The following is a 10,678-nucleotide window of genomic DNA, read 5'->3' on the forward strand; positions in this document are numbered from 1 at the left end:
TGAAATATAATTCTGACATTACTAAATGCGTAATGTGATATATTTTAATATTACAATTTACTATTATTCTGACATTTCACATTCTTAAAATAAAGTGGTGATCTGGTAACTGACCTAAAACAGGGCTTTTACTCTGATTTTAAAAATCTAATCAAATCAAATGTTATTTGTCACATACACATGGTTAGCAGATGTTAATGCGAGTGTAGCGAAATGTTTGTGCTTCTAGTTCCGACAATGCAGTAATATCCAACGAGTAATCTAACCTAACAATTTCACAACAACTACCTTATACACACAAGTGTAAAGGAATGAATAAGAATATGTACATAAAAATATATGAATGAGTGATGGTATAGAACGGCATAGGCAAGATGCAGTAAATGGTATTGAGTACAGTATATACATATGAGATGAGTAATGTAGGGTATGTAAACATTATATGAAGTGGCATTGTTTAAAGTGGCTAGTGATACTTGTACATTTATTACATCCACTTTTCCATTTATCCATTATTAAAGTGGCTGGAGCTGAGTCAGTGTGTTGGCAGCAGTCACTCAATGTTAGTGATGGCTGTTTAACAGTCTGATGGCCTTGAGATAGAAGCTGTTTTTCAGTCTCTCGGTCCCTGCTTTGATGCACCTGTACTGACCTCGCCTTCTGGATGATAGCGGGGTGAACAGGCAGTGGCTCGGGTGGTTGTTGTCCTTAATGATATTTTTTATCCTGGGTGGTGTAGGTGTCCTGGAGGGCAGGTAGTTTGCCCCCAGTGATGCGTTGTGCAGACCTCACTACCCTCTGGAGAGCCTTACGGTTATGGGCGGAGCAGTTGCCGTACCAGGCGGTGATACAGCCCGACAGGATGCTCTCGATTGTGCATCTGTAAAAGTTTGTGAGTGTTTTTGGTGACAAGCCGAATTTCTTCAGCCTCCTGCGGTTGAAGAGGCGCTACTGCGCCATCTTCACCACACTGTCTGTGGTGGTCGTGGAGGAACTTAAAACTTTCTACCCTCTCCACTACTGTCCCGTCGATGTGGATCTGGGGGTGCTTCCTCTGCTGTTTCCTGAAGTCCACGATCATCTCCTTTGTTTTGTTGACGTTGAGTGTGAGGTTGTTTTCCTGACACCACACACTTCGTTGTTGTTGGTAATCAAGCCTACCACTGTAGTCTCGTCTGTAAACTTGATGATTGAGTTGGAGGCGTGCATGGCCACGCAGTCGTGGGTAAACAGGGAGTACAGGAGAGGCCTGAGAATGCACCCTTGTGGGGACCCAGTGTTGAGGATCAGCGGGGTGGAGATGTTGTTACCTACCCTCACCACCTAGGGGCGGTACGTCAGGAAGTCCAGGACCCAGTTGCACAGGGCGGGGTCGAGACCCAGGGTCTCGAGCTTGATGACGAGTTTGAAGGGTACTATGGTGTTAAATGCTGAGGAATTGTGAAAAACTGAGTTTATATGTGTTTGGCTTAGATGTATGTAAACTTCCGACTTCAATTGTATATCTGTACACTCCTAACAATTTAATCATTACGAAACTTCTATTCGATCAAATAAACATCACATAGCAAATAAGCCGTTTATTTTTTTGTTGACCAAATTCGACTCTCTCATTGATCTCCATACAAAAACTCCTTGATTGGGGGGCAAAACAACTAAAAGCCTATCTTCCTCTTCCTCTCTGCCTTTAATTTGTTATCTTTCTCAAACTAAGGGGTTGTTCAATCAAATTTCAAACAAATTACATTTATTTATAAAGTCCTTTTTACATCAGCAGATGTCACAAAGTGCTTATACAGAAACACAATCTTTGTAAGAGGCAAGGAATCTGACTTGTGGCTCAGTCATTTCATTCAGTACAAGTGGAGTTAGCCGTGCCCTAGAGCAGATTAGTTCTGAAGGATTCGTGACCATAGAAATTTACTTGACTAAAAGGTGAGCCACTTTCGTGTGACCAGAGATAAACTCAGAGTTGGCCCAAAGTTACCTCGCTAATTCCTCAATGGATTTCGGTCGACATGATGCTAATTTCTCATTGTACATTATGCTAATTTCTCATTGATTAAAAGTTTAATCTCAGTACAGTTTTTTGTTCCCAAAACTAAAACCTGTTACGAACAGAGTGGACTAAGTTTTGTAGATTTTACCCTTTGCCAAAGTTTTAAAAGGAGTGCAAGGGTGAATTGATTCATTGCAGAAGTGCATTTCACAGAGTAGGAGTTCCCTAACTGAAATATGTTCTGCCCACTATGACTCATTTGTTCCTTTTCGGAAACAACAGGCTCTCTTTTTTTCTAGATCCAGCCAATGACTTATACAAGATGACTAAAAGGGGCACCTTGTTGAAACCACTGTGCATTCATCTTGGCACTCCCCCACCTTTAGAATTTTTTGGAAGCTATAGAAATGCATTTATCTACATTTGTTTTTGCCACATTTATTTAAGAGGCACTGTTGCGCCATCTTCACCACACTGTCTGTCTGTGTGGATGGACCATTTCAGTTTGTCCATGACGTGTATGCCGAGGAACTTAAAACTTTCCACCTTCTTCCTGCTGTCCCATCAATGTGGATAGGGGGGTGCTCCGTCTGCTGTTTCCTGAAGTCCACAATCATCTCCTTTGTTTTGTTGACGTTGAGTGTGAGGTTGTTTTCCTGACACCACACTCCGAGGGCCCTCACCTCCTCCCTGTAGGCCGTCTCGTAGTTGTTGGTGATCAAGCCCACTGCTGTTGTGTCGTCTGCAAACTTGATGATTGAGTTGGAGGCGTGCATGGCCACGCAGTCATGGGTGAACAGGGAGTACAGGAGGGAGCTGAGCACGCAACCTTGCGGGGCCCCAGTGTTGAGGATCAGCGAAGTGATGTTGTTTCCTACCTTCACCACCTGGGGGCGGCCCGACAAGAAGTCCAGGACCCAATTGCACAGGGTGGGGTTGAGACCCAGAGCCTCAAGCTTCATGATGAGCTTGGAGGGTACTATGGGGTTAAATGCTGAGCTGTAGTCAATGAACAGCATACCTCTTGTCCAGATGGGATAGGGCAGTGTGCAGTGTGATGGCGATTGCATCGTCTGTGGACTTATTGGGGCGGTATGCAAATTGCAGGGTGACAGGTAAGGTGGAGGTGATATGATCCTTGATTAGTCTCTCAAAGCACTTCATGATGACAGAAGTGAGTGCTATAGTCATTTAGTTCAGTTAGCTTTGCCTTCTTGGGTACAGGAACAATGGTGGCCATTTTAAGCATGTGGGGACAGCAGACTGTGATAGGGAAAGATTGAATATGTCCGTAAACACACCAGCCAGCTGGTCTGCGCATGCTCTGAGGATGTGGCTAAGGATGCTGTCTGGGCCAACAGCCTTGCGAGGGTTAACACATTTAAATGTCTTACTCACGTCGGCCACGGAGAAGGAGAGCCCATAGTCTTTGGTAGCGGTGGCACTGTATTATCTTCAAAGCGGGCAAAGTTGGTGTTTAGTTAGTCTGGAAGCAAGACGTCCGTGACATGGCTGGTTTTCTTTTTGAAGTCCGTATTTGTCTGTAGGCCCTGCCACATACGTCTCGTGCCTGAGCTGTTGAATTGCGACTCCACTTTGTCCCAATACTGACATTTTGCTTGCTTGACTGCCTTGAAGGCAATGGAGCTCCGCTGGGTCTTTTAAAAAATTTGGCACAGGGGGAAGCGTAGGCTACTGAGTGATAGTGGAAGGGGAAGATTTGTCCCCCGATTTGTCCAACTCAACACCTCTAAAATGTAAATGAAACACTATAAAGAGTGAATATAATGTCTCATTACATACATATTTGAAGGTTTGTGTCAAATTTGAATAGGGGTTTTAGGGAGGCGCTAAAGTTATCTTCACAAGTAAACTGCGGCTGTCACGGGTTTTGAGAGTCATGATGGCTCGCAGTGATGACACAAAAAAACATTAACGATTGATTGAATGAACTATTGATGAACTCAAAAGTAATTAACTTTACACTCACCATTGATCATTTCTTGATAAATAAATAGCGTTAAATATACGAGTTACACAAAGTAGGGAACTTTATTTTCAGAGGGGTTGGATGTGATTCTGTTCAAAGAGAGAGATGAAGGAATATAATGTTACTTTATATAATGTTAACGTCAATACATATTGTTGAAAGTTTATCTAGCTTCCATAAACTAAAATTGTAATTTTAAAGTAAGTTACATTTACAACGCTTGTGTGATAACCTTGTCTGGTGGTAGCTGGCTAGCTAACTTGTCTCGTGTTGCTATGACAACAACTGCATAGCTAGAGAAGTCAACTATCACAATCGCCACTGAATTATTGTCAGTTCTCCATGTTTGTGCTACATTAAGGCTGAATCATTCAGCCAATTGAGCATTTCTTGCCGTTCTCATATCTCCAATGTGTCAGTTAATGCAAGATATTTAGGAAATGGAGTGAGACATTCAGGTGTATTGGGAGGATTTTAGTGATAAACACCGCTGCAGGTCTAACATTGAGTGGAGAGGGAGGACTGTTGTGTCCTAACCTACCAGGGAGGGGAGGGATTCTTTGTTTAATTTGTTTTGATACATTTTGCAGGGTTATTGGGGTAGAATGGCAATCTGAAGGGATTTGTAATTCTACATATATCTGGTTTACAATTATTTAGTTGGCAACTGAATAGTCATTTTATGACTATCGTAAGTTACTTTTCTACCCTTTTATGCATCAAACTGGTATTCACATCACCACAGATGGATCATGGCTATTGTTATTGGAACTGACATGAATGTCATTACTGATTCTAAGCTAGATAGATCTGGACCTTCTCATAGCTCATCACAAGTGACTGCTTCCAATGCACTTAAACCATTTTCTTTTTTAAAGATCTTCATTTTATTGACTGTTGGAGATTTTATAATCCCACAACTAAGGACAGCTATTATATCCCTACTATTTGTTTTGTTTTTATTTAACTAGGCAAGTCAGATAAGAAAAAAAAACATATTTTCAATGACAACCTAAGAACAGTGGGTTAACTGCCTTGTTCAGGGGCAGAATGACAGATTTTTACCTCGTCAGCTCGGGGATTCGATCTTGCAAAATTCCGGTTACTAGGCCAACGCTCTAACCACTAGGCTACCTGCCACCCCATAGAAAGATGAATGACTTTCTCGAGAACTGACTATGTTTTAACATCTACTGATATTACAGGTGACATGGAATTTATAAAAACATTACCGGCCATTCTCTCTGATCATAATCCCATTCTTTGTAAATGTCCAATGTTCCCAATGAAAAAGCACTGAGATGGAGCCTTAATAATACTTTACTACACAAGTCTGATTTCATCTTTCAGTTTAGATCCAATTTGAAATATGTTTTTGAAATAAATGACCACTCAGTGGAGGACTCAACTATGGTGTGGTTAGCTGTAAAAGGTTTCATAAGAGGAAACACGGCACATTTTTCCTCTAATTTGCAGAAATTAAGACTTCAGAAGATCAGTGAATTGGAATATCATTGTAAAATGCTGGAAGGCGTTTTGAGCTAAAAACAAGTAGACTGGAACTTAATGATCTGTTGCCACGTAGAGCAGAATTCACTATGCAGAGGGGGAAAAAATACTTTTTTCAAGGGAGTAGGCTGAGCCACTTACTGTTGCTGCTGTTTATATCTTGAAACAAGATCAATACAGCTGATCAGATCCCATACTAAGGGACTGATATCTGATCCTGCAGAAATAAATACAACTTTTAGAGCGTGTTATTCAAATGTATACAGTTCCTCACATAACTTTAATACTTCTGCTTGTCGGCAGTTCCTGGAGAACCTTACGTTGCCCAAACCTTTTTTTTAGAGGAACCTGTCACTTTATCTCAACTGAAAACAGATCTTTTAAATATGAAGAAAGATGAAGCGCCTGTTATTGATGGAATACCTCCTGAACTCATTTTCAACTTTTGGGATGAGCTAGGACCAGTTATTCTTGAATCGCTTAACATTGCTTAACATTGCATATGGATCCAGGAGAGGTGAAGGTCAAGAGCCGTGCATCCTCAGAAACATAACTCAGCCAAGCCACACTGCTTCTTGACACAATGCCCGCTTAACCCGGAAGCCAGCTGCACCAATGTGTCAGAGGAAACACCGTACACCTGGCGACCTTGTCAGCGTGCTTGCGCTCGGCCCGCCACAGGAGTCGCTAGAGCGTGATGAGACAAAGACATCCCGGCCAGCCAAACCCTCCCCTGACCTGTACGCCGCTGGGGCAATTGTGCGCCACCCCATGGGTCTCCCGGTCGCGGCCGGTTGCAACAGAGCCTGGACACAAACCAGACCACTGCACCACTCGGGAGGCCCCATGCCACCTGTTTCATGTGGTTGCTAAGGCTTCCAATCTGGATTCCCCATGTGCTGTGTTATCATTAGATGTAGAGAAAGCCTTTGACCGCTTAGAGTGAGAATATTTATGGGTTGTTCTTGAACATTTTGGTTTTGGGGCTACATTTATACGTATGATTCGCAGAATGTATGTGAATCCATCTATTATATCTACTGGCACTACCCATTCTAAGGTTGTCCTGACTCCCTTGTGCTATTTGCTCTCGCTCTTGAACCGCTGGCACAAAGCATACGCAAAAAATTACGCTTCATCACATATCAAAATCAAACAAACTGAACAAGCAATTTCTCTGTATGCAGATGACATACTGCTCTACGTTGCAAATGTTCAGAAACACTCCAGCCAATAATGTCTCTTTAAACAGCATTCAGCTCATGGTCTGGTTACAAGATCTACATCAGCTCTACTACCTCTTAACTCAGCTAAGGGAAGTGTTCAACTACCACCCATGATCCCAGTGATGAAACAAATCACCTACTGTACCTAGGTATTACCATAACCCCCTCTATTCACACAACTTGCAGGAAGAACTACTTAGAAACCTTTCAAAATATCAAAAAATACATAAAAAGACGGTCCGCTATGGCCACTTCTTTGCATGCTAGAATCTCAACGATTCAAATGATTGTCCTCTCTCGTATCAATTTGATGAGTTCCATGTTTCCACTGCCTCCTCCTGTAGACTATTGGTCTAAACTTGACTCTGTCATAAAGAAGTTCATTTGGGGGAGAAAGAGACCACAGATTAAATATGCAACACTACAGAGGACAAAAGCATAGGTGGTCTTGCAGTTCCAAATATAACATTTTAGCACCTAGAAACCCCAATCACCAATTAATTAATTTTTACTTTTGCCATAGAACCTATCTAACACCTCAAAAAAGACATCACATGGGTATCAGTCCATCACCATTATGTGTGTTCTGCACCACAGGGGACCTTGGTACCTTTCAGCATCTGGTTGAATTCTGGGGGAAAGTCAACGATGTCATCTCTGTACTTATAGATACAATTCTGCCATTAGATCCAATAGTGACGCTGCTTTGTGATAACTCTGATTTGCACTTGTCAGAACGCCAATGGAGAGTGTGGTTGGCAGAAACCACAGCTGTTTGCGGAATCCACCTCATCAGTTACCATTGCGACAATGGCTGCTCACATTTAAAGAAATTGTACTTATGGAGCTCTCCACGGCCAGGATCCACAGGGCCAAGGTGTCCACTCTAGACACATAGAAAAAAGCAGTAGTGGACATTTCTGAACTCTTAACCAACGGGCCTTTACATCCATGAATGTGTATAAATAATTTAATATTTCTGAGATGTATTGTTCAGTAGATTTAGTATGTAATATACATGTATTTGTTTTTATCTAATGATTTATTTTGCATGCTATCAGATCGCTGGTGGGGCGTGGGGTGGGGATTCAATTGAGTTTATCTATAAATGTATTGTATGAATCCTATGAATTGAAATTGTAAAAAATCTACAGCAAGACTTGAAAATGGCTGTCTCGCAATGATCAACAACCAACTTGACAGAGCTGTAAGAGAAGAATGTGCTAATATTGTACAATCCAGGCGTGCAAAGCTCTTAGAGACTTGCCCAGAACAACTCACAGCTGTAATCGCTGCCAAAGGTGATTCTAACATTGACTCAGGGGTGTAAATAGAACTTATGTAAATAATATATTTCTTAATTTAATTTTCAATAAATGTGCAAAATTGTCAAAACATTGGTTTTCACTATTGGGTATCGTGTTTAATAATAACAACTGAAGCTTATCAAAGCACTTTGCTATACTCCTTCATTGCAGCTGCAGTACTGGTTGTAGCGTGAGTGGAAGTTAGCGTTGACAGTGCTGAATGACAACTTAAACTTGAACTTACTCATGAAAACTGCAGATCTTTGATGTATTTGTTGAGTCTCTCAAGTCATGGTTTTAAAAGTTTTAAAACCTCACATTATCAGCTTTGCTGTGCGTACAGTCTATGACGTGAGGAAACTGTGCAGACAAGTTGATCTTATCTATCTGATTGGCCAGCGGTAGACCTATAGGTGCACTTGATTTGCTCTCTGAGTTCTACCTTCAGACACATGAAATGGTTCAAAATGGGAACACTTTGCCTTCCCGGCGCTACTGCTGAATCATGTGCACCTTCCGCCAACAGCGCGAAACAAATATAATAAATAGGAACGCAAGGCTTTATTGTTTGGTGTTTATGCCTTGGAGACCAGTTGTGAGCAATGCAATAATAGCACAGATATAAAGATGAGTCCTCTATTTATCTCTATGGACTGCTTCTACTCGGGAGTGCTAATACATCCGACCTGTGGCTTTAATGCCTCTCAACAGCCAATGCATAGCATCAGAAATCCAGGGTTTATACAGTGCATTTGGAAACTATTCAGAGTACTTGACTTTTTCCAGATTTTGTTATATTACTGCCCAATTCTAAAATTAATTAAATTACATTTCTTCCTCATCAATCTACACACAATACCTCATAATGACAAAGTGAAAACAGGTTTATAGAAATGTTTGCAAATGTATTTAAAAAATAAATAAAAATACAAATCTTATTTACATAAGTATTCAGATCTTTTGTTATGAGACTCGAAATTGAGTTTAGCTGCATCTTGTTTCCATTGTTCATCATTGAGACCTTAAATTGACTGGACATGATTTGAAAAGAGGCACAGATCTTGGGGAAGGGTACTAAAAGATTTCTGCTGCATTGAAGGTCCCCAAGAACACACTGGCAACCATCATTCTTAAATGAAGAAGTTTGAAACCACCAAGACTCTTGGACGCTCGGCCAAACTGAGCAGTCAGGGAAGAAGGGCCTTGGTCTGGGAGGTGACTAGGAACCTGATGGACACTCTGACAGAGCTCCAGAGTTCCTCTGTGGAGATGGGAGAACCTTCCAGAAGGACAACCATCTCTGCAGCTCTCCACCAACCAGGCCTTTAATGGTAGAGTGGCCAGACAGAAGCCACTCCTCAGTAAAAGGCACATGACAGCCCGCTTGGAGTTTGCCAAAAGGAACCTAAAGACTCTCAGACCATGAGAAACAAGATTCTCTGGTCTGATGAAACCAAGATTGAACTCTTTGGCCTGAATGCCAAGTGCCATGTCTGGAGGAAACCTGGCACCATCCCTACGTGAAGCACGGTGGTGGCAGCATCATGCTGTGGGGATGTTTTTCAGTGGCAGCGACTGGGTGACTAGTCAGGATCGAGTGAAAGATCAACAGAGCAAAGTACAGAGAGATCCTTGATGAAAACTTGCCCCAGAGTACTCAGGACCTCAGAATGGGGTGAAGATTCACCTTCCAACAGGACAACAACCCTAAGCACACAGCAAAGACAACGCAGGAGTGGCTTCGGGACAAGTCTCAATGTCCTTGAGTGGCCCAGCCAGAGCCCAGACTTGAACCTGATCGAACATATCTGGAGGGACCTGAAAATAGCTATGCAGTGACACACCCAATCCAACCTGACAGAACTTGAGAGGATCTGCAGAGAAGAATGGGAGAAACTCCCCAAATACAGGTGTGCCAAGCTTGTAGTGTCATACCCAAGAAGACTTTAACCTGTAATCACTGCCAAAGGTGCTTTATGTAAATGTGATATTTCATTTTATTTGCAAAAATGTCTAAAAAACTGTTTTTACTTTGTCATTATGGGTATTGTGTGTAGATTGATGAGGTGAAAAAAACAATTGAATCCATATTAGAATAAGGCTGTAACGTAACAAAATGTGGAAAAAGTCAAGGGGTCTGAATACGTTCCGAATGGCCTGTATATATCATTGGACACAGCCCACCCTGTTCCAGCCCACCCTGTTCCAGCCCACCCTGTTCCAGCTCACCCTGTTCCAGCTCACCCTGTTCCAGCTCACCCTGTTCCAGCCCACCCTGTTCCAGCTCAACCTGTTCCAGCTCACCCTGTTCCAGCCCACCCTGTTCCAGCTCACCCTGTTCCAGCTCACCCTTCCAGTCTAATCTGGGAGGCCAAGTCAAAGCATTTTTACAGTGACTTTAACCACTCACGACCAGATGTAGCACCTCCAACATCTCAAACAAGATCGAACATCAACGTGTGTACAATTTCCCTACAGACATACATTGTTTTTAGCTCAAGATTTCTCTATCCTTCCCACTCGTGCTGTTCTTTCTAAATGGTGTGTTCCCTTTTTATGGTGCTGTATAACACTGTGTACCGATGAGTAGGTACAGCCAGACTGTTTGACATTTCTGCATGCTGTTTAAAGAATGATGGTACAGATT

This window comes from Oncorhynchus kisutch, linkage group LG26 (genome assembly GCF_002021735.2).
Source record: "Oncorhynchus kisutch isolate 150728-3 linkage group LG26, Okis_V2, whole genome shotgun sequence".
Classification (NCBI taxonomy): domain Eukaryota; kingdom Metazoa; phylum Chordata; class Actinopteri; order Salmoniformes; family Salmonidae; genus Oncorhynchus; species Oncorhynchus kisutch.